At 43.2% G+C, this 26,576-nt stretch overlaps 1 long non-coding RNA gene across 7 annotated transcripts in view; it reads right to left on the bottom strand.

Annotated features, from left to right (window-relative positions):
- The window catches only part of LOC135178113 (uncharacterized), a 132,835-nt gene that overhangs the window by 57,339 nt on the left and 48,920 nt on the right, over positions 1-26,576 (bottom strand). For 5 of the 7 annotated variants that reach the window (XR_010303359.1, XR_010303353.1, XR_010303358.1 and 2 more), the window contains 2 exons: positions 14,992-15,063; positions 11,794-11,904 (listed from right to left, as the gene is read on the bottom strand). This is a non-coding gene — a long non-coding RNA (uncharacterized LOC135178113). The remainder of the gene's footprint in view (positions 1-11,793; positions 11,905-14,991; positions 15,064-26,576) is intronic. The other 2 variants (XR_010303356.1, XR_010303357.1) reach the window with 1 other exon arrangement.

The following is a 26,576-nucleotide window of genomic DNA, read 5'->3' as shown; positions in this document are numbered from 1 at the left end:
CAGGGCTAACACCAAATCTTCATCCTGATGTTTGTGCCTGCCTCCTCCTCTCACTTGTGTACTCTTGTAAGTGTCCTTGCATGTGAAACTAATTGTGCTGCTCCGTGCTCCCTTGTGGAGCAGCGGAAGACAACGCCACAGAAGTTGCTCTCAGATGTATCATCCTTCTTTGCATTAGCACAATTAGGGCCTGACTCAAAGCCATCTCAAGCCAGCTGATGTCTACCCGTTCATTTTAACCAGCACAGGTCCCAGTGTAGCATAAACCACAGCACAATTATTTTCACACACAAGTACACTGACAAGAGATCACCATCACTTTAAAGATATACATGCTGTGCCTATCAAAGCCATTAAAAAATGACTGCATGTGTATGCACAAGGAGAAGGCTAGAAAATGAAATTCCACTTGATATTAAAAATCCATCTTTGTTTTCCAAGCTGTCCTTGCTTTCACACTCAGCTGCTTTGTGTTTCTCTCATCAATAACGACCATTACCTGTGAATGTCTGTGTCCTTAGCTTGACATACTACTCACAGTTTTGTTGCTGCAGCTTCTAGGAGTCTTCCTGGCAAATTTCTCTCATAGCTGCACTTCTTTCATAAAGAAATATGCTTTTAAGTCAAACAGGGTTTACAAATATCACACCAAGCCAAATGAAGTCCAAGTGAGTGAATGCAGTTTTATTTTCCTGCTACAAATTTTCCAGTCACACCTATTTTTTATGTTAGCTGGGGAAATCTCCATGATTTAAGAACTACAAGCCACGTAACAAACATGAGCTGAAGCAAGCACTTGTAAAGAACAAAAACAAATGCTTTGCTCTGAAAGGTATGTTTTCCTTTTAAACATTTCTTCCATTAGAATAGGAACATAAATTTAACTGGGTTTTACTTTTTTTTTTTTTTTTATTATTTAAAGAAAAAGTAATTCCCTACCCTCCCATCACAGATGGCTAGATGTTGACTCAGTGTAAGGAACTTGGGAAGTTATACAAACACAAACCTGGTTTGACAATCCATTATAACTTGGCTAATGCCCCTCCACCACCAATAATCAAGGCTCTGCTAACACTTCCATTCCTTTATTTCTTATTTTCACTGAGTACTTTGCACTCTGCTCAGCTGGATCACCAGGATTTCTTTTCAGAAGGTCCCCTCTTTTACAGCCTCTTAAGGGAAAAACACTTATTTCTCAAATGAAACCCTTGCAGGTGAATTTGCAGAAATGTTCCTTTTCAGAGTGGTTTCAGGCATAGCTTTCTCTCTGCTCCTCGCTTTTCAAATGGCAGCACTCTGCAAGTAAATGGCACCCAGCTGCAGCTCCTAGCTCCGTATGTCTGCCCACCCCAGCACTACACGATCAAAATTCCAAAACTGAGATTGGATCTTAACAGAGAAACCAAAGTCCTGAGTCTGTGCCCATGCAAAGTTCCTCAGTCCTACTGGAAAACCTCCAAACAAAACAATCCTCCTGTACTGATTTAACACAGTCTGTTCTCAGAAGCAACCCTCTCACACAACTATCAGGAGGGAAAGCAATGGCAGAAGCCCTGGGTTAAGATAAGGAGTTTACTGGAAATAATACAATGTACAGTTTTACCTTAGCCTATTTCACATAAATGCACAGCAAAATCAGAAGCAGAAGCGAGCAATAGAATGATCCCGCAACCTGCAGCAAGCTCAGCAGAAAAGCCAAACAGCCCAAACACCTGAAGCAGCAACTTGAACAAGAAGCCTCTCAAGTTACAACCTGAACTTAAGCCCCATGGTACCTTGCTCCAGCCATCGCTTTCATTTTGCTGGCATGACTTTATCATGGTATCAAACACACACCAGGACAACACCTAAACTGGTTTTCCTTATCAGCTTCTTCACAGGGGTCTGAAATATCAGTGTCAAAGAAATATTGAGAGGGTTTTTTGGATTGGTGAGGGGCACAGTGTAAGCCCCTGTGGATAAAATGTAACTCCACCTTGCCTTCTCAGTACAGAAGAGGCTTTGGCATGGACACAGGTTCTGCTCTTGCCTTGCTCCCATGCAGGAGGGAGGTGTGGATGTGTGAAGGACATGTTTCCCAAGGACTAGCACCCCAGCACATGTCTTGGTAAGGGAGCCTGCTAGGGCACTGATCTGGTGCACAAATCACATGCCATGCAGGGAGGGCATGTGTCCTACTTCTGCCAGGCAATACATCACCCTTGATTGGTCCTCAAAGCATGTCAGATCCACGCATCTATCAGTGTGCTACATCACATGCTGAGTTAAGGTAAGTAAGGCTTGGCAAGTTTGCATTTCCCTGCAGAGCATTACTACTGCAGGCAGGAGCAGCTCTCAGGCTGGGAGAAACATAACGAATGGGGCCCTCTGAATTCTCTCAGTTGGGGTCTCTTTGATGAAGCAAAGCAGGACTGAACAAATAAACTAGTCTTACCCAGCCTCTGTGGGAATCCAAACATTTCAGAAGGTTTTGTCATCTGAAGTTGAATACAGAAGTGAGGGTAACATATTGAAAAGATCCTAAGAGAGTAAATCTTTATTTAAAAGAGAAGTGACTTAGGAGCTCTGGAACTTACTCCTGCCAAAGGTCTCAGACATCAGGTCTTAAATCACTTATGTGCTTTCAAAGACCAGGAATTTAAGAGTTTACAAGGGGTGTCTAAGGCCTTCATCAAGCCAGTAACCTTTAAAAATGTCATATTTGCAAAGGCTTTGAAATCTCATTCCTGCCTCGCTCATGGGAAGACAACCCACTCAGATGCAATAACGTTTAAGGGAAAAGCCTCTTTTCATCCCTTTTGCCACTTTCACTGAAAGAAGGCACAGCCCCATGGAGGACTGTCTGTAGCATGAGGTTGTTCTGGGCAGGGGATGACAGTGCTGCACTGGAGCTGATAGGATAGGTGGTCAGCTCCTGGAGACCAGTGCCACCAGCAGGGAACACATTAGCAGGACTTGGGACAGCCACGCAACTTATGGGGCTGTCAGCAAGACAGGACAATGTGGTGCGCCCCCACATGCCACAGCTCCTACCTGCTGGGGTGAGCCTGGGGAGAGCTCAACTCTCACAAGAATGTAACACAGAAGAGACCTACCTACTGAGGCAACGCTAGAGTGCTTGTATCATTTCTAATGCCCCAGAGGAGAGTGACCCAGTTTTTTGATGGTGGGAGCATCCTAAAGCATTTGTAAAGCCAAACAGTCAGGGAGCCCGGAGGTATGTGGAGGGAGCCAGCAGTGTGCAGCATCCAGTTCAGCAAATCCCTTAAGCACATATTTAAGTGCTTTACTAAATCAGGAGCATAGGGTGCCTGCACAGCTGGATCTCACCAATCCTGGGATACCTGCTAGTATCCAATGATAGAAGGAGATGGATCAGTCTCCTGCAAAACCAGAAAATGACAAGACAGCATGGGGACACGGGTAGAGTTTGCAGCAATCTGTAGCAGAGACCTGAACATCTCTCCTTAGTCAGAAGGCTGAGAGTGGATCTTATCAGCGTGTATAAATATCTGAGGGGTGGGTGTCAAGATGACGGTGCCAGCCTCTTTTCAGTGGTGCCCAGTGATAGGACAAGGAACAATGGCTACAAGCTAGAACACAGGAGGTTCCACATAAGGAGATGCTTCTTTACAGTGAGGGTGACAGAGCACTGGAACAGACTGCACAGACAGGTTGTGGAGTCTCCTCTGGAGACTTTCAAAACCCACCTGGATGTGTTTCTGTGCAGACCACCCTAGGTAATTCTGCTTAGGCAGGGGTGCTGGACTCGGTCCCTAGAGGTCCCTTCCAAACTCTAACGTTCTGCAATTCTATGATTCTGTGACTATCTGCATCCAGAGGGACGCTCCTTGGAGCAGTTTACTTCTCTGGGCAGTCACACTGAAATACTATCATACAGTATCTTTTCTTTCTTGCCATGGATTTTCTTTTTGTTTGGGTCTGTTTGGAGTTTTTTTCCCTTCCTCTTTTGTGGTCTCTTAATGTTGTTTATTTCAAGTTCCTCATCTCCACTCTTGACAGTGGAAAAGCTGTATCCCACATATGCTCTGCAGATTATTAGACCTACCTCCCCCCTCGTCTGAGCGTTTCAACAACAATCAGTTGTTTTCTGTGCAGCAAGCGGGATTACAGCCCTGTGGTGTCTTTCTGCATTCTTCAAAATCTTCTCTCCCCTCTGGGGAAGAATCTGTTTCTGATGTTAATGTGGTGTTACGTGTTTGTAAAGTGTTCTGATACTGCCTGCTGTCACCACAACACGGTGATAAATTAAGAGTTTAATTTCAGTTTAATTTGCACATGCAGATTAACAAAGGGCACAGAAGGACAAAAGTAACTCTAGTATCTGCCTCAGCTCACTTGTGCATCTCTGAATACTGTAACTGCTCAATCTTAGTGCTGATAGTACAGGCTCTAACTCTTCAAATTTCTTAGGTTTTGTCTATTTTGACTCAGATATTGTGAAAAGAGAGAATTTAAAGAAAACTCCTTGGTAACAGAGTTAACTCAAATCCTTCTCATTTGTTTGATGTTTCTCTTCATTTTCAAGGAGCCACAATGCATTGCATTTTTAAGTATACCCTTAACCTCACTCACCTGAAGTGGTGGATAAACAAGTACTCCAACACTTTCAGTGGATCATAGAATCACAGAATCAACCAGGTTGGAAGAGACCGCCAACATCATCCAGTCCAACCTAGCACCCAGCCCTAGCCAGTCAACCAGACCATGGCACTGAATGTCTCATCTAATCTTTTCTTGAACACCTCCAGGGACTCCACCACCTCCCTGGGCAGCCCATTCCAATGCCAATCACTCTCTCTGCCAACAACTTCCTCCTAACATCCAGCCTATATCTCCTCCGGCACAACTAGAGACTGTGTCCCCTTGTTCAATTGCTGGTTGTCTGGCAGAAGAGGCCACCCCCCCACCTGGCTACAGCCTCCCTTTAAGTAGTTGTAGCCAGCAATGAGGTTATCCCTGAGCCTCCTCTTCTCCAGGCTAAACACCCCCAGCTCCCTCAGCCTCTCCTCATAGGGTTTGAGTTCCAGGCCTTTCACCAGCTTTGTCGCCCTTCTCTGGACACGTTCCAGCACCTCAACAGATGTAAACAAATATTAGCAGGTTTTCATAGTGAAGGCAAGAATCTCCCAAGGCAGCGTGAAGGAGATGATCCCATTGCTGCTGAAGGCAAAAGATGGTCTTCAGTTCACGGGTAAGCTGTGAAGGATGCAGTACCTCCAGTCATGGTCATGCTCACCCTTGCTGTATGGACAGCTAGTCTTAAAGGCACTAAGTCACTGCTGGGACTGTATTTCCAAGACATTCTATTTCTCATCTACTTGGAAGAAAGTGATGAAGTCAGAAAAAGTTACAAAGAAAAGGTCTGCAGCAGAGACCCTGCAGATCTTGGCAAGCCATTTTAAACTGGTTGAAGTGTTAAAAATGAAAGCTCGCCTTTTGCCTGTGACCTATGAAAACTGTGCTAGGCATCAGGAACTTTTCAAAGAGTGTTAATTTATAGATGCTTTTCTAAGGAGGACAAGGGAATATATTACTTTTCCTTTCAAGTGCAGCTGCAACAGCAAACCACACACACTGTAGGTTTTATAACCTTGATAATTTTCCCAAAGTCTTGGGAGCTATTGGTGGTAAGCAGAAAGATATTTTGTTTCAACTTCAGCGGGAAAAGACAAGTGAAAACAAAACACAAACGAGAAAAAAAAAAAAACAAAACCATTTTCAGAGTACAGCTAACAGGCTCCACTAGAGAGACAGTGACTCTGATTGCCACACAACAGCCAGAACTGCCACGGGCACTGGTTTTATACCATTTACTCTCTATTCAGCTAAGGGAATTGGAATTCTTTTTTTTTAATTCTTCTTTGGGGAAATTTAGAATCACAGAATCAAGCAGGTTGGAAGAGACCTCCAAGATCATCCAGGCCAACCTAGCACCCAGCCCTAGCCAGTCAACTAGACCATGGCACTGAATGTCTCATCTAATCTTTTCTTGAACACCTCCAGGGATGGGGACTCCACCACCTCCCTGGGCAGCCCATTCCAATGCAAATCACTCTCTCTGCCAACAACTTCCTCCTAACATCCAGCCTATATCTCCTCTGGCACAACTTGAGACTGTGTCCCCTTGTTCTGTCGTTGATTGCCTGGCAGAAGAAACCAACCCCCACCTGGCTTCAGCCTCCCTTCAGGTAGTTGTAGACAGCAATGAGGTCACCCCTGAGCCTCCTCTTCTCCAGGCTAAACACCCCCAGCTCCCTCAGTCTCTCCTCATAGGGTTTATGTTCCAGGCCCCTCACCAGCTTTGTTGCCCTTCTCTGGACACATTCCAGTATCTCAACATCTCTCCTGAATTGAAGAGCCCAGAACTGGACACAGGACTCAAGCTGTGGCCTGACCAGTGCTGAGTACAGGGGAAGAATAACTTCCCTTGTCCTACTGGCCACACTGTTCCTCATACAGGCCATTGGCTTTCCTGACTACCTGGGCACACTGCTGGCTCATCTTCAGCCTACTATCTATCAGTGCCCCCAGGTCCCTTTCCTCCTGGCTGCTCTCCAGCCACTCTGTCCCCAGCCTGTAGCGCTGCTTGGGTTTGTTGTGGCCAAAGTGCAGAACCCTGCACTTGGCCTTGTTAAATTTCATCCCATTGGCCTCTGCCCACCCATCCAGCCTGTCAAGGTCCCTCTGCAGGGCTCTCCTACCCTCCACAGATCCACACCTGCTCCTAGCTTGGTGTCATCTGCAAACTTACTGATGCTGGACTCAATCCTCTGGTCCAGATCATCAATAAAGATATTGAACAGAACTGAGCCCAGCACTGATCCCTGGGGCACACCACTAGTGACTGGTTGCCCACTGGATGTGGCACCATTCAGCACCACGCTCTGGGCCTGGCCCTCCAGCCAGTTCTTGACCCATATCAGAGTGAATCTGTCCAAGCCATGAGCTGCTTGTGGCAGACAGTATCAAAGGCTTTGCTGAAGTCCAGGCAGACTACATCCACATCCTGCCCCACATTCACCAGGCAGGTAACCTGATCATAAAAGGAGATCAGGTTGGTCAGGCAGAACTTGCCTTTCCTAAACCCATGCTGGCTGGGCCTGATCCCTTGGCCATCCTGTAGGTGCTTTGTGATGGCACTCAGGATGACCTGTTCCATGACCTGTTTAACTTGACACAAAACATGCAAGGACAAAATGCTGACCTAAAGGAAACTCTGGATAAATCAGTGACTCTTTGGGCTATATGCAGGACATCTATATCTATACAGAGATCCTCTTCTGAAGAAGAATCAACTTCCAGCTGTGCAACACATTTTCTTGCTTTCATGTCCCTATTTGTGAAATGGGTACCTATAAAAGCAGTTTGTTGGGGCGTGCAGGAGGCTCAGATACTGCAGGAAGGAGGGACAGGTTAAGTGCTGCGGCTTAAATCCTCAGGTTCTGATCCCATTACCATCTAAAGCACCAGCCAACCATTTTATTTTATGCCAGCTCTTAAAGCTTTGTCTCATAGAAGAAGGAAAGCACATTTTTCAGGGAACCATGTCACATTGGGGTAACAGCCTACAGTGAAGACAACCTGAGGTCATCTTCCCATTTTACCTGCTTTTGATTTGTATCAAGAGAACAGAGCTTTGACTACAGGTTAGCCTGCCTGTGCAGAACAAGTGGAAGCAACTTTTTCAGCAACTAAGCATTCTCTGGAGACTCAAAGTGAAGATTTTCTGTCCAAACTCTAACCACTGACTAAATGTTTAAACAAAACATTTTTAGCTATTCCTTAATATGAGGCGGCAGGCAGCACAGAAAGGTTATTTGCCTCTAACAGCCCATAACTGGATATTTTCTCTCTCCCAGTTCTCCAGACTTTTGTCTTTGCTTGATAGTCTACAGGAAAAAATTCACTGTCAAACCCCTATGGAGGTCCAAAATGCTGCTCATGTTCCAAAATCACTGGAAGAGCTCACATAATAAAATTTACTGGGAAGGCACCAGAGAATATTAAATATAGAGAGGCAGCCTTAACTCTCACTTTCCATACAGTCAGAACTGTCATGTTTTTTGAGCTATATCTATTTTTTGGGTTTAACTTAGAGCATTTCTTCACCTGTCCAATACCTATTTCATTTACTCTCCTATATAATCTCATGAGTTATTTTAGCTGCATTTAGCATGCAGGTGATATTGCCAACTTGCTACCTAGTCATAAAACTAAGTATCCTTTTATTGTCATTGGAGTTTTCACTAATTCTACCACCTCAAGATATATTTCACCAGCTGAAGAGTAGATTGTTAAGCATTTCATTACCACAATAAAAATTAAAACATATAAAGAGAAAAGCATATTTTTCTTAATTCTGTTCTCATTATTCTGGTTTTCTTCTTATTCTATCTACATACAACTTAATAAATGTCACATGAGAGATCTAAAACTGAAATGGTCTGAAAACAGGAAAACAAGTTAAGTAAACTGCTCCTAACCAAGCTATAAAAGTTTGTGGCTAGCTATATTTACCAGCACAAAAGCAGTATCATCAGCTTGCAAATACATCTTCCATTTTAAGGCAACCAGTGGTCAAGCAGAAGATTCAGTCTGTTGAGTTTGTTCCATAAATAGTTATTAGCCACAGCACTGAACAGAGCAAGGAAAGAATGTTAATGTCCAGGAATGAGTTTGTGTTGCAATGAAGGAGCAGGAACAGAAATGATGACTTTATGATGTTTTGTCCTTACACTAAGAGATCATCCTCTAGGTCACAGAGTAAATACAAGTAAAGTTCCCGAGACTTTGCCACTTTCCCACTTTGCCTTTCAGGTGAGTTTAGCATAAAAATTCAGCATACAAAAAAAAAAGGGGGGGAGGGGGAAAGTTATAAATATGCATGATGAAAGCTGAGAGAGTTGTCTGGAAGCTCTACAGTAATTTACTGAATTCACAAAAAAATAGTTCATCACTTAAACATTTCCATGGTGGCTATTTCCCTAATAGTTCATCCTTCAAACATTTCCATGGTGGCTATTTCCTTTCTTAAACATTGAATCTGAAAAGGCATTCTCAGTGTTCCATCCTTCTGAAACTAAGCACTGCTATAGCATGTGTCAAACAGATTTCCTAATCTACATCATGAAGGTTATGTTCAAAACAGACTAGTTAATAAATGAGGATTGGATGAGATGGCAAGTAATTAATGTGCTGAACTGTTTCACAGAGAACAAGATTTTCTAGATGTCTCATTGGTGAATTTTCAGGCATGAAACTGGTGAAATAATAGGCAAAAGTAACCACATCAGCTCCTTTGATTCATTATAGGCTGTACAGAACAATCACACTTCACCCCAACCTGATGAAGACTGACACTGAGACCAAAATCGCCACAGTGACCAAAATCACCAAAGATTTAAGTAAAAGAAGCACGTGTTAGAGTTTAAAGTGTGGGTTTTCTCCAAGTAATTTGCAAATATTACTGCTCTTAAATGTGCATCCAGTCAGCCAACTCAGTACTTCTGAACAGCAACAGATAGGACAGGATCTTCAAACTCGCAGCAGCTAACTTCAGAAGGTTTCAGCTCTAATGAACCTTTCCAAGTATGCACTATGCACTGGATTGTGTATCAGTGAAATTGTCCACAGCCCTTCTACCTCTGAACAAAGAGATTAAAAGGAAACTGCTTCATACAGAGATATATACCTTACAATTACCATGTCTATAGTTTACAGAGGAGAAAAAATAACAGAACACAGCAAACATCATTCTGCTCCTGAAATTTTGCTGCTCCAGCAGCACCATCATCCCCAGGCTGCAGTAAGAACATTGTAAAAGCAGACTAAAACCTTGTCCCTCAGTCTGTCACTTGGGTATAACTTTGTGAAATAAGGCATGCCAAAGTCTGAGAAAGACTGTAGAGACACTCAAGCAGCGTCTTTTCTGAGGAAGACTGTATATGAATACATAGCAGTAACACAGAAATCTACTGCAGTAGCACAGAAATCTACGCATGCTTCCCTTATATGAAAACAAAACCAGTCCCAGATCTTTACCAGTCCAAACCTGCACGCCTTTATGCACTTCAACTTCAGACATGCAGAGAAAATCCAGCAACTATCACTGAGTGAGAAAAATCTTATGATTCACACACACACATTCCTTAAACCCAATGAAAAACAGTGTTCTGCGGTGGTTACTGCACTAGGACTCTGCTGAACCAAAATCTGTACTTGACATTCCTATGGAGAGACTGTGGGATCTTGACTACCCAATTCCTTCCTAATTTCTGAAAACAGAGTATGGCTGCCAACTACACATTGAAATATGTAAGAGCTGAGTCCTACAGCTATTTGTGCATCAGACACAAATCTTCAATACTATTAATTCCATAATTCTAACCACGTAACACCATGAACAGTGATTTTCATTAGCAGAGCATGGAACTCTATTCAGTATCAGTGAGTGAAGGTCTTGCCAGAACCTTAAGTTACTGTAATTACAGGGCATGCCAAAAAGAGAAGAATGTGTTGGCAATGCTTTCCAAATGATAATTCTTCACTTCTTCCTACTGCAATGAATATCCATCACATGCCAATTGTTTCAGAGTGCTGTATTTCTCAAATTGAAACCCACACCATGAAAGTCTGGTCAGGTGAAGCTCGTTGGTGTAAAGTATTTTGTCTCATCTGTCAGAGAATTACCTGTTAGATCTTGGATTTTTCAGTTATGTGTTTTGTGCTAGTTTGAAGCCAGCTAGAATGTTTTGGTGAGAACTAGATTACAGGCTGTGAAAGGAAAACAATGGTGATGTCTACTTACCTCAGAGTCTCGCTGACGAGTTTGGGAAGGAGAAATGAAAACATTAGATAACACTCTCGCCATTTTCTCTCACTCTGGCTTGGGCTGCTGGCTGAGCAACATCTTACTCCCTAACCTCACCTTCCATTTGGCCTAACCCACTTTGCTTCTTAACCTCTTGGCCGAACCTCTATTCTTCCTTAGGACTGGGGTAAGGTTGAGAGGGGCAAGGGGAAGGTGCAGGGGCGGTTGAGAGCCCCTTCTGGGGACTGAGGTTTCTGGGAGGGGAGTTGTGTTTCGCTATTACCTTTTACCTTGTATATTTCTGTCTATAACTGTATATACTGTAAATATCTGCTTGTATATTGTGCTAGCTGTAAATAAATAGCTCCATTCATATTTCCAGAGCCGACTGAGCCTAGTCTGGGCAATTTCTAAAGTGTGGGGGGGCAGGGAACACCCAAACCATCACAGTGTTTATACTAATCTACTTAAAGAATAAGTAAAAAATCATGGTATTTCATACTAGTTTAGCAGCATCTGTCACAAAAATTATGACTGCTCTGCTCTACAAACACTAACAGTCCTGAGTTCAATGTTTCTTCAAGACAAGGTAAGCTGAGGAAACAACATCCTTTAAGAAGAAACTGGATAATGCTCTCTAACCTCCTCTAAGAAGAAACTGGATAATGCTCTCTTTCATCTGCTTCTAGCTTGTGTGGCAGGAGAGAATACTTCTGAGAAAGGGTGCTGTAATATAACAAATTGAAGCGAGGAGTCTTGGAATTGTTTAAAAGTGAAATAAAAATGTCAGTATCAAATTCCTCAAAGCTACAGCCTTCATCTTAGGGCCTGTCAAAAGCTCACTAAAATTAATATGAATTTACTGATTTGCTTTAAGATCTGTCTTTCATAACCATTGTGCATGTAATATGAGCACAACCACATTTTGGATTCAGTGGGATATACCCCATTTCTCATACCAGTTCCAGGAAAGGATCAGAAATATCACATGATGAAAATGCTGCACTTAGCTGTGATTTTATTGTCCCTGTGTTTCTGATGCCTTGTGGAATGTGCAGAAAGGCTGGTTTCTGCAATGAAAAAAAAATCCAAAATGAGTAGAGAACAGAAGTTAAGCAACTATTATAACATTCAATGTAAATCATAGGGCTATCATTTCTGTCCAGTTCCCTTGAATATTCTCATTCAGAAGTCATCCTAATGCATCACAAGTCTGCTTTTCCAGCAATCCAGAGGATGTCATCACTGATGTAGCTGGTTACACATCACAACTGTTCTCCATCTGTGTAATCTATAGAACTGGTACATGACTCTGTATATGTCACTGATTAATTACTGAAAAAGACATTCATCACTGTGACAGACACAAAGTGGCACTATTCACACTCTGAACTGAGACATCAAACAGACCCATTGCTAATTACAATGATGACAGCCAGGAATTAAATTTAAAAGCCTCTGTTTAGTCCCCTCTTCTTGAAATTATTCCTCTCCATCCCATCCTTTTCCCTCTCACAAATCTGGTAGTAAACCGTTAGATTCTGTTAAGCAGCTTCCTGTTAACAGACACATATAACGATGATAAATGAGAGAGCAGAAAGTGGCCATTAAGCTATTAGAAGCTGAATGCACACTGTTTGGGCACACCCAGCATTTATCTAGCTTTAGCTTCTTTTCCTAAGCCAGAAATCCAAAATGATATAGAGCAGAAAATGTAAATCATCAATGTTTTAATAGTGAACGACGCAATACCTTGGAAGGGTTTAGGAAACACAAACAATTTTCTTTACAAAAAATGCCATTGTCCTATACTGACATATGAATGCTGCTTATTTGCTTCATGGCTCTCCAGAAGACATGAACACTCCGCATTTCTTAACACTGCACAGGCTCTTGTGCCTCTGAAATAGTATTTCCCTGCATGTGGCTGTGGACCCAGGTTTTGGCTCATGGAACTGAATACTAGGAAATGGGGGGTGGGGATTAAGTTTTATTTTTTAAACAACTTCTAAGAAACAATCAGCTATGGTACCAGTGATTTTCTTGCAGTGTTGATATAGAATCACAGAATCAACCAGGTTGGAGGAGACCTCCAAGATCATCCAGGCCAACCTAGCACCCAGCCCTATTCAGTCAACTAGACCATGGCACTAAGTGCCTCAGACAGGCTTTTTTTGAACACCTCCAGGGATGGGGACTCCACCACCTCCCTGGGCAGCCCATTCCAATGCCAATCACTCTCTCTGGCAAGAACTTCCTCCTAACATCCAGCCTGTACTTCCCCCAGCACAACTTGAGACTGTGTCCCCTTGTCTGTTGCTGGTTGTCTGGGAGAAGTGACCGACCCCCACCTGGCTACAACCTCCCTTCAGGTAGTTGTAGACAGCAATGTGGTAAAACACAAAATGGGAAAAACAAACAAACAAAATTCAAAGTAACAAACAGAAAACAAACGAACAAACAAAGCCAACAACAGTAAAAATGCTTCCTGAGTGATCTGTCATAGGAAACTGATAACAGCTTTTGTAAGAAATGCACTTAGCAGAGTACAAAATTACTATGAATGCTTTACCTTTGGCTTACCAAAAAAAAAAAAAAAAGGCATAAATATGATGAGAAATTTGACACATCCATACCTGGAAACTGCAGATACAGAGACCAAGCAGCTTGGGAAAAGTTGCTGGGAGATCCAAACATACAAGAAGAGCAGAGGTGGGCAGACCCACCCTCAAAACCAGATGATATTGAGAGAGAATGAATGAATCCACAGAAACAACTCAGGTGAATATTTTTCCAGAGATTTGCCATTGGAATGGGCTGCCCAGGGAGGTGTGGAATCACCATCCCTGCAGGTGCTCAAGTAAAGCCAGGATGAGGCATTTAGTGCCATGGTCTAGGTGACTGAATAGGACTGGGTGCTAGGTTGGACTGGATGATCTTGGAGATCTCTTCCAACCTGGTTGATTCTATGACATGACATACTGATGAGCTCAGAGATGATGATGATTTTTTTTTTTAGAAGGCTGTATTGGGGGATATTTGAAAAGTTAATTTCTTTCCTGTTTTCTCAAGTTTGAGGTTTGGTTGTTTTCCAAGTCATGTTTTGAAAGAATCTTTTATCAAAAATGGTTGATATTTTTAGATGTAACACTTTGATAACATGCTTTGAATATATTTCAATAACCATTTCAGAACAAACTATGGCTGACATTTTCAGGAGGGAAAGTTGGAAAAGCCCAGCTTTTCTCACAAGTGTTTGCTCTTGGGGGAAAAAAAAGAAAAAGAAAGAGAGAGAGAAAGAGAGAGAGAGAAAGAGAGAGAGAGAAAGAGAGAGAGAGAAAGAGAGAGAGAGAAAGAGAGAGAGAGAAAGAGAGAGAGAGAAAGAGAGAAAGAGAGAGAAAGAGAGAGAGATAAAGAGAGAGAGAGAAAGAGAGAGAGAGAAAGAGAGATAGATAAAGATAGAGAGAGAAAGAGAGATAGATATAGAGAGAGAGATAAAGAGAGAAAGAGAGAGAAAGAGAGAGAGAAAGAGAGAGAAAGAGAGAGAGAGAAAGAGAGAGAGAGAAAGAGAGAGAGAGAAAGAGAGAGAGAGAAAGAGAGAGAGAAAGAGAGAGAGAAAGAGAGAGAGAAAGAGAGAGAGAAAGAGAGAGAGAAAGAGAGAGAGAGAGAGAGAAAGAGAGAGAGAAAGAGAGAGAGAAAGAGAGAGAGAAAGAGAGAGAGAAAGAGAGAGAGAAAGAGAGAGAGAGAAAGAGAGAGAGAGAAAGAGAGAGAGAGAAAGAGAGAGAGAGAAAGAGAGAGAGAGAAAGAGAGAGAGAGAAAGAGAGAGAGAGAAAGAGAGAGAGAGAAAGAGAAAGAGAAAAGGAGAAAAAAAGAAAAGGAGAAAAAAAGAAAAGGAGAAAAAAAGAAAAGGAGAAAAAAGAAAAGGAGAAAAAAAGAAAAGGAGAAAAAAAAAAGAAAAAGAAGAAAAAGGGAAAATAAGAAAAAGAAAAATAAAAAAAAAAAGAAAAAGAAGAAAAAGAAAAAACCCAAACAAAAAACCCCAAACATTTCAAGCTTCAAAATATTTCTAGGGATACACTATTATTTAAGATGGCAATTCAATACTAGAAGAAAGACCTACTGAAACAGAAAGAGTATCCCAGCAGTGAATTTCTTACCTTGGTTAAAAGTTCACAGGAGAACTTCAGAGCAGAAAAGTGGCTTCTTTAGTCTTTGAGCAAAACAAGCACCTGTGTAGAAATCAATGACCTGTTAGCATTGTCAGTCTATCTTCTTAGAATAGGCCATTTTTCCTCTTTTCTGCTCATGTTGAAATGGGCCTTTTTTTTGACCTGCCTACATTTTGTACCTTTGTTTAACTTTTTTTTTTTCCAGTGGCTGGATAAAAAAGTGAGTTAAAACATAGCTGTGACTATAATTTAATTGATGTTTTTAGAAGTCACTACTGAATTAACCACAGGTTGACAAAAAACATGTAACAGAAGAAAAATCACACAATATAGTGAGAAAGAGACAGTGCTTTACAGTGAAATTGTTCAAATAGTTAAAATAACACATAAATCTCTGCATGAAGGAACTAAAACCCTTCACAGGTAATCTTGGACCCACGGTATGAGTACAGGGCAGGTAAGAGAAAATACCACTGGGGTACTAATAACAAGGGAAGTTCAGTTTTAAAAGACCCACAAGAAGAAAAACATGAATACCTCTTAATGCTTCTCACAGCAATGAAACAACTACTTAAATGGAAATTGAAAATTTTAAAAACAAATGGAGTGTAACTTTGATTCAGGATTTGTTTTTCAAAGGCATTCATCTACGGTACATGACTGGCTGACTTCAGTCTCTGTAGTGCAGCATGTTCATGCTGGAGCTTAGATTTTAGGGAGTATATGATGTTTTGATTGGAAACAGGATATAAAAGGACTCATTGAAACAATAACCAAAAATGAAGCCACTGACATGGAGAATTCAGCTGTGGTTTCACATGCAGCCCAGGCAGTTTGGCAGCTCACTGACCAAGGCAAGGCTGATGCTCTCCGCCACCCACATTTCCCTGCTGCTGTCACAGACCCATTCTTGCTCCTGTCCCAGACTGGCCCACTGCTCCTTCCCTCCACTACCATGACTCACCAGAAAGCAGAAACCAGGGCAAGATTTCTGCTTTGGGTTACTTTGGGTTTTCTATTTTGCATATATTTTGGACGTTTTAGCAAGTTAAGGCAGCTACCAGGGAGGTCCAGCAAGCACAAAGGCAGCACATGGGGAGCACTGAAAGCATGTAACATGGAGGAGGCACTCCATCTCCCTAGGTCAAAATCAAACTCTGTCCACTGAGGTCAACAGGTCCAGCTTGGCACTTGATGGGGGCAGAAGTGTAGATTGACATGTGAAGCAATGGAGCTTGTACCAAATTTGTCATAAGGAACAATCTATGTAAAGTCACAAGGACCTTACATCTTCCTCTTGCGCACAATGTTATTCATGTAGAAGACCAACACCACAAGTCTTTTGGCTCATTCCCCAGTTGTCCACATAGGCAGATTAGGAGATTAAGATGCAGCAGCAGTTTGGCTACTTTAATTTAGGACAAAGCAGCCCTACTGAAACAGTCCATCCTTCATTTCATGGAGAATTTCAAGCTGCAGAAGGTTAATTATGGACAGCAGCAAGGTGAGAATGAACAGCAGTGGCACACGTCAAACCACGAGCTGTGCTGGATTTATAAACAGGTTCTGCACTCAATTAAATGTTTGTGCCTTTGGCACACAGAACAAGTTTGCTCAAGAGCAGAAAAAGGCTGGGTAATACAAAGTGTCACACTGCAGCACTGTATTTGTTTTTTTGACGACCTAATTGACTCTGTTAGTGTAGAACTAATAGCACATTTATTATAGAGGCTGTTTCTTTCCTAAACATTTGACATAAAGCTCACAAGTCTGATATCACAGTGAGCAAAAAGCAGTAAGAAATGCTCTCCCTGCTCGTGAGAAATCTTTGTGTTGTTTGTTTGTTGTGTCTGTTCCTCTGCCTAGATGATGAACAAGAAAGACTTTCTCTTGGTTAGAAAAAACAGAGATCAGGAGGATCCATTCTACTGTTTTCAAAAGTGCTGAGGAGCAAATCTGTTCTAACCACGGATTTGTAACACTAAAGCAGCAGTGACTGTAATTTGTTTAGATGTCCCATAGTTATTTGTAAAACTGAGGACAGTACACAAGATACAAATGTGCCTACTGGTTTAAATGATCGTGGAGCTGGCAAAATAACAATGTCTATTAAGTACATCAGTAATTACACAGTATAGACCCCAACGGTCAAGGCCTCTTTTCCATATTTTGCTTTGTATGGTTACTTACACCACCAAGAAGGTACCCAACAGAACCAGCTTCCACTCCTGCTTGCTCTTTCAAGGATTTATACAAGTACCTTCTGCACATATGAAAACACCTGCCAGTGGCAGCCCTTTCACCCCAGCTTTCACAGCTCCCTGCAGTCCAAGAGGGCAGCGACACAACAACAGATACATTGCATGTGCCTAGCCCAAAGCTTCTGCACAGCCACATTTAAGTAATCACAGTAGTCAGCTCTAGTAACAGACTTGTCCAAAAACTTCCCCTGTTATTACAGCAAGAGGACAGAGTGCTGTAGGCCGTGCAACAGTAGACAGATACTAACTAAACTTCACACACATGCCCATAAGCATTTTTGTGTATGGCTATGAGAAGCTTGGAGAAGATGAAGCACTTCAGATACAGAAAGAGACTGAGCTAAGAAGAGAGTCTACATTCTAGCTGCCATTTGATGCCTCGACATCCCAAACCCCTTTTCAAAATCACCTTGCTGAGGTTATCTCAGTACACATGGGGTTTGGGCAGCAGACACGCTTCCTCCCTCTGACATCGATTTACAGCTGAATAGGTAAAAAAAAAACAACCAAATTAACATTGCTGGTTGTTAACTTTTAAAAGGTAAGTTAAAGGCTCCTTGAGAAAGAGAAGGGAGGCACAAACACCCACCATAAGGAGTGAGGTCAGGGAAAAAAGAAGCCTGGAGGCTAATCTCTGTGGTCTGCTTACCTGCCTTAGCAAATGGCTGCCTTAATGTAAAGCACACCAGCTCTCCTTCATGCATGGACTGCAACCCTGAACTGTCTTCCCAGACACACATGTAATTTTCCAGCTGTATGCCCTAGGCACTGGGTGCCAAGTCAGACACAAGAGTGGCACCCCCCCTCCTTCAGTGCAGTGTGATTTGATGTGACGTGTCACACCTTCGCAAGCAGCTCTCCCTGCACTGTGCCCCAACACCCCCCTTCCCCTGGGGCTACTGCTTCACTTGGCTTCAAGTCATACTGCTTTCCCTCCCTCCTGAAAGCAAAAAGGACTTACAAACACACAACATGATAGGCATGATTTAAAACACCTCCTAGACGGAGGTCTCCAGGGCAAACACAACATTGCATGGAGAGGTACTAAACTGCTCACTCACTTGTGCATGGCAGAAGAGCTTCATGGTCTCACCTGCAGCTCAGCTCTCACTGCCACAGAGGTCTAGAAACCTCAGCAGGCACCTCAAGGCCCCAGCTTTGGCCTCAAGCACTGACATTAGGTTCTGGGCCTTTAAAGCCAGCATTTTGTAACATAAATATACAGGCAGGTTTACTTTTTTTTTTTAATCAAGATATACATTTTCCTTAGAAGGGTTACTGTGTTCTTTTATTATCTGTGCATGAACTATGCAGGGCATTTGTTTAGGATCTGTAAAAATCTGTTTCCCATAAGCAGCTTGGCATTCTGTCTTTATTAGCTACAACATTCACAGAGAAAACATTGTACTATCAAAAAGAATCATTACTGCTTTCACTTTATCACACTGGGTGATTACAACTGAGATAATTAGAGGCTAATTTGAGAGAAACTGAAGGAGATGATCTCAGAGGTCTTTTCCAACCCGGTTAATTCTGTGATTCTGAGAAGTGGCTCTAGAAGTTAATCAGAGGAGCACACAATCAGGGGACTGATTTCTAGCAGGCTTATGCAACTCAAACAGCTCTCCTTGAAGGACATAAGAAGGGAAAAACGTATGGCAAAGGATGGAGGAGAGAGAACTGATGAGCACAGCACGGGGAAGACCATTGTCAACCCACTGGGCTGAAGTCAGCTTCCACATGCACGAGGCTCCTGGCTTGGAGAGCATGCTGGTCTCTCCCTCCCAAAAGCCAAGCATGAGCCCAGCCCTAGGGCAAGCATCCCCTGAGTAGGTCCATGCAGAATGTGTCAAAATAGGCTTTGCCCACCACCATTTCTGGGCAGGAGTTGGTGACAGAAGAACGCTCTGGGAAGTGGGAGGAGAGACCCCAAACTGAGCTGTGAGGATGAGTTAGAGCCAAAGCAATCCTGGCAGGTGGGTGATAATCCTGCCAGTGGGAAAGTTTAAAGAAAACAAAATACAGCACTGACTCTGATATTGGGTGAAGGTAGTAACTCTGGAGTGCAGAAGGGGTAATCTGAATCAGAGCAGTGGCTGCTGGAGAGCAGATTACATGGTGAAAGCTCTTCCCCAGAGCTGGAAGCTTTGAGGAGAGCACAGGAGGGAGCAGGGGCAATCTCTTCCAAGCTCTCTCACCAAGTAAATGCAAAGAGCAGATTGCCTTACCAAGATCCTGAAGCAAACTCTCACCACCAGCACTCTGGGCAGAAGTTAGGAGGTATCACTCTATGTCATACAAGTCAATCTGGGCTGCTTCCAGCATCCTTGCCAGCTCAATTGTCTCCTCACAGCTCTGCTTTACAGCACACACATGCATCCCTTTGCCTAGCCCACCATAACGCACCACAGACATCCAGCTATAGCAGCTCTGGTGTGCCACCACTGAAGCTTGTCTGTGCCACCGTAGAGACTAACTCCTGGCATTCTTGCTTGCTGTTGAACAGATACCTAGGACATTGTTATTGCTGACCTTTGCAGAGGAGTCCCTCTGCCTCTGCAGGGACCTGCTAAGGCTCTGTAAGCACAGGTGGCAGAAGAAGAAGCACCACAGGTTGAGCTGGTTTCATGAGAAACGGGGCCATATGGGACTACTTTTTCTGCCTGACTGTGCATTAAAAAATGTTCGGTAGCATATTTTTTTCCACCACAATCCTCTCTGAAAAACCTCCTAATGCGTTGTTTGCTTTGCCAGAATACCATTATTATTAATAATAAAAGCACTCTTAGAACAGGACAAGGGAAATTTATGGTAGGGCTTTGGCTTGCATGGCAACGACAGTCAAGAGAAGAATTACAATGGAAAAAGTACTGTTTGCTGCCTGAGAAGTGAATAAGGAAGCTCTTGGCTCCTGCTCACTTTCTCTGTTATTTCAAAGGGTTTCAGTCTGCAGGAGCCCTAATGTCCCTGTTAAGGGAGGATCCCAGACTCTACCACAAGAGCAGCACTCCCGTCACAGACATTTCAGCTACTCTCCCAGTTACTGACCAAAGTTCACCCAAAGACAGAACTGAGAGGAGACACAGCAGACAGACTTCAACAAGGCAAGAACCAGGGACTTTTCCCTTCCAGACCCAAGTCCCAGGAACCTTCTATCTCCAAAAGAAAGCCTTCCTGTGCATGTCTGCTGTCTACAGGTGACGTGGGATTTTGCTGGCTGCTTGACTTGCAAGGGCACGAACTGACAACACGAGTGCTAGACACACTAACGTCTGGCAACTGTCCCATCTGTTTTCTTGCTTCCTGTTTAATAGGCCCTTCAGGGAAGTTTATTGCTGATCCATGCTAGAAAATAGCACACATAATTGAAACATCAGTGTAATATTGTTTTCTCAGTATAACTTTTTCTTCAGGAATTTCTGGATGCAATTATCCCCTGTGACTAATAAAAACAATGGTTTAATTGCAAATAAATCGCTTGAAATGTCACTTTATGTTTAAATGTAAAATGCCTGTTATCTCAGTGTTTCACATCATATGGACTATCCTTCCCGGGGGCAGTCAAGGGAATTTTTGGAGCAGAAACAGAGAAGGGATGACAGGAGTTAATTATTTGCTCCCCTGGAATTTTTCTGAGTAAGGATTCCAGACCTGACCTACCATTACAGTCCTAAGATGCTCCTAAGAGAGTCACAGATTCATCTGAATTCCAAGACACCCTTAAACACACTAGCAATAGAAGTGGTGAGTCTTCACCAGATACAGATGTCCCAGTGACAGCCCCATCCTCTATTATCCCCACTCCATCTGAGCAGGAGCAGGGAGAAGGCATAACTATGGATGCTTTCAGCTTTTGTCCCCTGATTTCCAGCAGAGAATAACAGTTCACAGAAAACCCACCCTGTAGAGGTTTGTTTAGGCCATTTTAATTTTGCAAATTTCCAGATTAAGTCCATTTGATTTTATATATCTCTGTGCACATATACCAACAATTCTCCATACAGAGAGAAGTAAGGACAAGGAGGAAGAGGAGAGTGGCTCATAGGTTTTGAATCCCTATACAATTCTGTGCTAGTTTGAAGCTAGCTAGAATGTTTTGGTGAGAAGGACTAGATCATTGGCTGTGAAAAGAAAACCATGGTGATGTCTACTTCGCTCACAGGCTTGCTGAGATGTATAAAAACATAAGTCAAATCATAGATAACACACTCAGCACCACTCTTGCTGGGGCTGCTGGCTGAGCTGCATCTCTCTATCCTCATCCTCCATTTTTGGGCTAACCACTTTGCTTCCTACCCCTCTGGCCGAACCTCCATTCTTCCTTGGGACTGGGGTAAGGTTGAGAGGGGTAGGGGGAAGGTGAAGGGGTGGTTGGGAGCCCCTCCTGGGGACTCAGGTTTCTGGGAGAGGAGTTGTGTTTCTGTATTGCCTTTAACTTGTATATTTCTGTATATACTTTTTACCTTGTATATTTCTGTCTGTAACTGTATATACTGTAACTATCTGCTTGTATACTATGCTAGCTGTAAATAAATAGCTCCATTCATATTTCCAGAGCCGGCTGAGTCGAGTCTGGGTGATTTCTAAAGTGCAGGGGGACAGGTAACACCCAAACCACCACAAATTCCCAGATTGCTCCTTTTGAAATAATTATATCACACTAAAAAGAAGAAAACCTGTACAATCCCATGTTCTGAGAAGCAACAGCTACTGACAAAACATGACTAAGACTCAGTAGTTTTCCAGTCTGGTACAATCTGCACAACTTCACTAGAAACCAACCATAAGGTACTAATGGTTTATTTTCAAAACAATGTTAAGCAACTAATGCCCAAACAATCTCACAAAGTGGCCAAAAAATGGAAAGGGCAGGTACTCAGCTGTTAGCACTGAACGTCAGAGTCCTGAGCTCATAAAGTGAACAAATCATGTCCTTCTGTCCCCCTCTACATGAAAGAGGATTCCACTGTAATAGCATAATATTGTCTACATTCAGTGAAGCAGAAGAGAATTCCCACATTATGTCATCAAAATGTTTCATTATTAACTTTGAGAGTTTAAACAGAATTAAGATAATTAAGATTATTAAGATAGGAAAAAAATTTGGAAGAAAAACAAAACAAGCAAAAAGCACTCCCCCTGCCCCCCCCCCCCCAAAAAAAAATCCAACCCCTAAAAACAACAACAACAAAAAAGCCAAGCACCAACACAGACCTCTCAATAAAATCACAGTATCATCAGGGTTGGAAGAGACCTCACAGATCATCAAGTCCAGCCCTTTACCACAGAGCTCAAGGCTAGACCATGGCACCAAGTGCCACGTCCAACCTTGCCTTGAAGTGCCCCAGGGACGGTGACTCCACCACATCCCCGGGCAGCCCATTCCAGTGCCCAATGACTCTCTCAGTGAAGAACTTTCTCCTCACCTCAAGCCTAAATCTCCCCTGGCGCAGCCTGAGGCTGTGTCCTCTCGTTCTGGCGCTGGCCACCTGAGAGAAGACAGCAACCTCCTCCTGGCCACAACCACTCCTCAGGTAGTTGTAGACAGCAATGAGGTCACCCCTGAGCCTCCTCTTCTCCAGGCTAGACAATCCCAGCTCCCTCAGCCTCTCCTCATAGGGCTTGTGCTCAAGGCCTCTCACCAGCCTCGTCACCCTTCTCTGGACACGCTCAAGCATCTCAACGTCCCTTTTAAACTGGGGGGCCCAGAACTGAACACAATACTCAAGGTGTGGTCTAACCAGTGCAGAGTACAGGGGCAGAATGACCTCCCTGCTCCTGCTGACCACACCATTCCTGATGCAGGCCAGGATGCCACTGGCTCTCTTGGCCACCTGGGCACACTGCTGGCTAATAATTGTTTTAATTGTTTTAAACTACCTGTGCGATCACTGGAGACGCATCTGAAATGCAAGGATGTTCTTTCCTTACAACAAGCCAAGGCAAAACAAGACTACACAGGAACCTCAAGAAAAGCCATACCCACTGACAAATGGCTTCTGCCTCTTTTGAAGACAGGACAGCAGTCTCGTAGCTCAGAACACCATAAAAGCAGGGGAAGCCCAAATACACCCTGAAACTTTGCAGCTGATGTTTTCCTTTAATTTATCATGCAGCACATTCACTTTTGGTTCTGAATGATTTAGCACCAATACAGTTTAACTGTACTGAAGTTGAAATCGGTGTATTACCATGAATGCAAAACGATTTTGGCCTTTCGTTAGTCTTCAGACAACATCACTGTAGGCACCGGCACTGGTTTCAGCATCAGCAAAATGCACACTTTGATATGTACTCTAAATTAAACGTGTGTGAGAGCTTGAGAACCACAATGACAATTACTGCAAGTTGGAATGAGACTTGGAATATTTTGTCTGGCAGAGTTCAAAAGGCTTTTCAGCTAGGAGCAGCCGCAGCTTGGTTAGCGCAAGAGTGAACTGATTGCAATTCGTAACTTGGAACATGGATTAATGCAATGTCCATGGAAAACTGCGTGTGGGAGCTCCATATGGCCAGTGGAACGCTGAGAGCATTTTGCTTCAGAGAAGAATCACGTCATCAGAATGCACTGGCTTTTGCTGTATCCAAGTTAGGAAGGAAGGAAGCGATTTTTCTTACTTAGCTAGTATGCAGGTTGTGGGGCCTAAAAATTCCTTCACCTCAACCCAAAGAGGCTGGAACAGCCCTGCTCATTCCCAAAACACGGCTTGATGTTTGACTGTCACCTTTTTGTGCCCTTCAGACTGCATGATGCATTTGCTCTACCCAGATCATTCTCACAAATCCTCTGAGGTGGCTCTCGAGATCAAATGTGCTGTCAAATACAGACAACAATTGGGACCTATCAACAGCCTAGGTGGATTCTCAACAGTAAAAGAGTCAACACACATCAAACATGTCTGGCAGCTTTGTAGAATATAAATAAACAGATTTGTGACTCAATAAGCTATCACACAGACTCAGGCTTGTGCAGATGAGGCTAATGCAAAGACCGCAGGCAGGATGCAGCACTCACAGTTTTCTATGTTGATCTAGAGCACTGCAACTTTCCTTACACCAAGTATAAGAGGAAGGCCAGCCAAACTCCCATGCTTAATTACTTGGCAACTGCTTTCTTCTTGCACTTGTGCTACTCAAGATCTTAAAGTCAAGACTGAACAGTCTATCTATCATATTTCTGTTGGGAAGGCTAAACATGGGAGACAAAAATCCACCACAATGTGGTGCCAAATGACACTCTTAGTTGTGTCTCCATTCTTCACATGGCTTTGATTTAAAGCTCTTCAGAAGAATACTAAAAAAGAGGAATTATGCTAGATCACAGAATGGTTGAGGTTGGAAAAGACCTCTGAAGACTACTGATCCAACCCACCTGCTCCTGCAAGAGCCAGCTAGAGTCTGCTGCCCAGGGCCACGTCCAGTCAAGTTTTGAATACTTTCAAGGATGGAGACTCCACATGTCTGGACAACATATGTCAGTGCTCAGTCAGCCTCAAAGAGGAAGTGTATCTTCCCACTTCAGTTTGTTGCCTCTGGTCCTGTCACTGGGAACTACTGGGAAGAGCCTGCTTCTACCCTCTATGCACTCTTCCTCTAGATATTTGTACACATTGATGAGACTCCTCCAAGTCTTGTCTTCTCCAGGCTAAACAGACTCAGCTCGGAGAGATGTTCCAGTCCTTTGATCATCCTCATGGCTCTTCACCAGACTCTCTTCTATGTGCATGTGGCTCTCTAGTACCAGGAAGCCCAGAACTGGACATAACACTGCAGGGCTGGCCTCACAAGTACTAGTAGAGGGAATAATTACCTCCCTTGAACCACTGACAATACTTCTCCTAATGCAGCACAGAGTACCATTGTCTTCTTTGCCCACAAGTACACACAGATGACTCCTCAAGTCCTTCTCTGCCAAGCTGCTTTTCATCTGAGTGACCCCAGCATGTACCACTACCTGAGATTATTCCTCCCCACATCCAGAAACTTGTATTTCCTGTGGATGAAATTAATGAGGTTCTTGGATAAAAGATGCTGTGCAAAGATACTACTGTTGCAACGAGTAATACTCATTTGCTTTGCAAATTTGGACCATGCACAGAAATCATTCACCCTCCAATAGGGTGAAACACTGCATCTGCATTAAATACAAGAGGCATCAATGTAACATTTGAAGTATTCTTCTGAAAAGGAATATACTTCTGCAAGATGACCTTGTAAGAAAGGCAGAGTGCAGTTACCTGAGTTTGAATTGAGTCAGGATACTGGGGCATGACATAGGTTACCACCTTCACCCCAAAGAGGTCACAAGTCACCTTTACAAGATACACCTTGACCAGAGGAGACCACCTCCCACTGCTCAGCAGTGAGGATGCTGCTTTGCATCGCCTGCAGTCCACCCCATGCCCAAACCAGGAATCTGAGCCTTACCAGAAGATATCGGCCCTGAAAAAACAAGTAGCACGATAAGAGGAAAAGCAAGTTAATAACAGCAACAGGGAGACACCTAATGCACTTCCCAGGCATGTGTTCACAGGAATATAGTTAAGCCAACCACAGTCTACTTGAAAATGCAGCCTATTCCCATAGTTTTATTTCTATCAGGAGGATTGTGCTAAACACACTTTCAAAGACTTATTATAGGCATTATACCACCCACCATGCAATCCCTTTTAATGATTTGACTTCCCTTTGCACTACTGAGGCTGTTGTCTTTTCCCTGGATTAGTTTTACTGGGTGCACGGTGCACCTTTCCCTAGTGTCACTTAATCTCTTCCTCCTATGACTTCTGTACTTTCTGATGAAGTGCTAGCACACAGGGAGCACCCACTTGGATCAGAAGGGGCTATGATCTCATGTGCAAATTTCCAGCTAAACCACAGTGTAGCCCAGGGAAACAAGTGTGCTCAAAGCAACTTCTGCAACTCGTTAGAAATCACACCAGCTATTACACAGATGAAGGTGCAATTATTGCATTTGGTTACCTGACTTCTGAGAATTTAGAGGAGTTTTGCTCAAAAGTAAAACACCATCAGTGAAAGATTCCCCTGCCAATTTCCAAGGGTCAGCAATCCAGCTCTAGGTATTCTGTGCTCAAGGTTGATACCTCCTTGAAGTTCTTTTCCAGAGGTTAAAAGCGGTTTAGGGGAAAATAAATCTCAAATTCTCGGACTCCCACTTCTCCATAGTGTTTACCAGCTGTACATTTGCCTTCACAGAACAGCAAACCTTCAGCCAACATTCAAGTGATGCTCCTGCAAGCGCACTTCTTGACGATCTGCTTTTCAGCAATATCCTTGGCCGGTAGCCGATGT

The sequence above is a fragment of the Pogoniulus pusillus genome, chromosome 9, assembly GCF_015220805.1.
Source record: "Pogoniulus pusillus isolate bPogPus1 chromosome 9, bPogPus1.pri, whole genome shotgun sequence".
Lineage (NCBI taxonomy): Eukaryota > Metazoa > Chordata > Aves > Piciformes > Lybiidae > Pogoniulus > Pogoniulus pusillus.
Note: the sequence above shows the minus strand (reverse complement) of the source record. Positions and strands in the feature narration are given on the sequence as shown.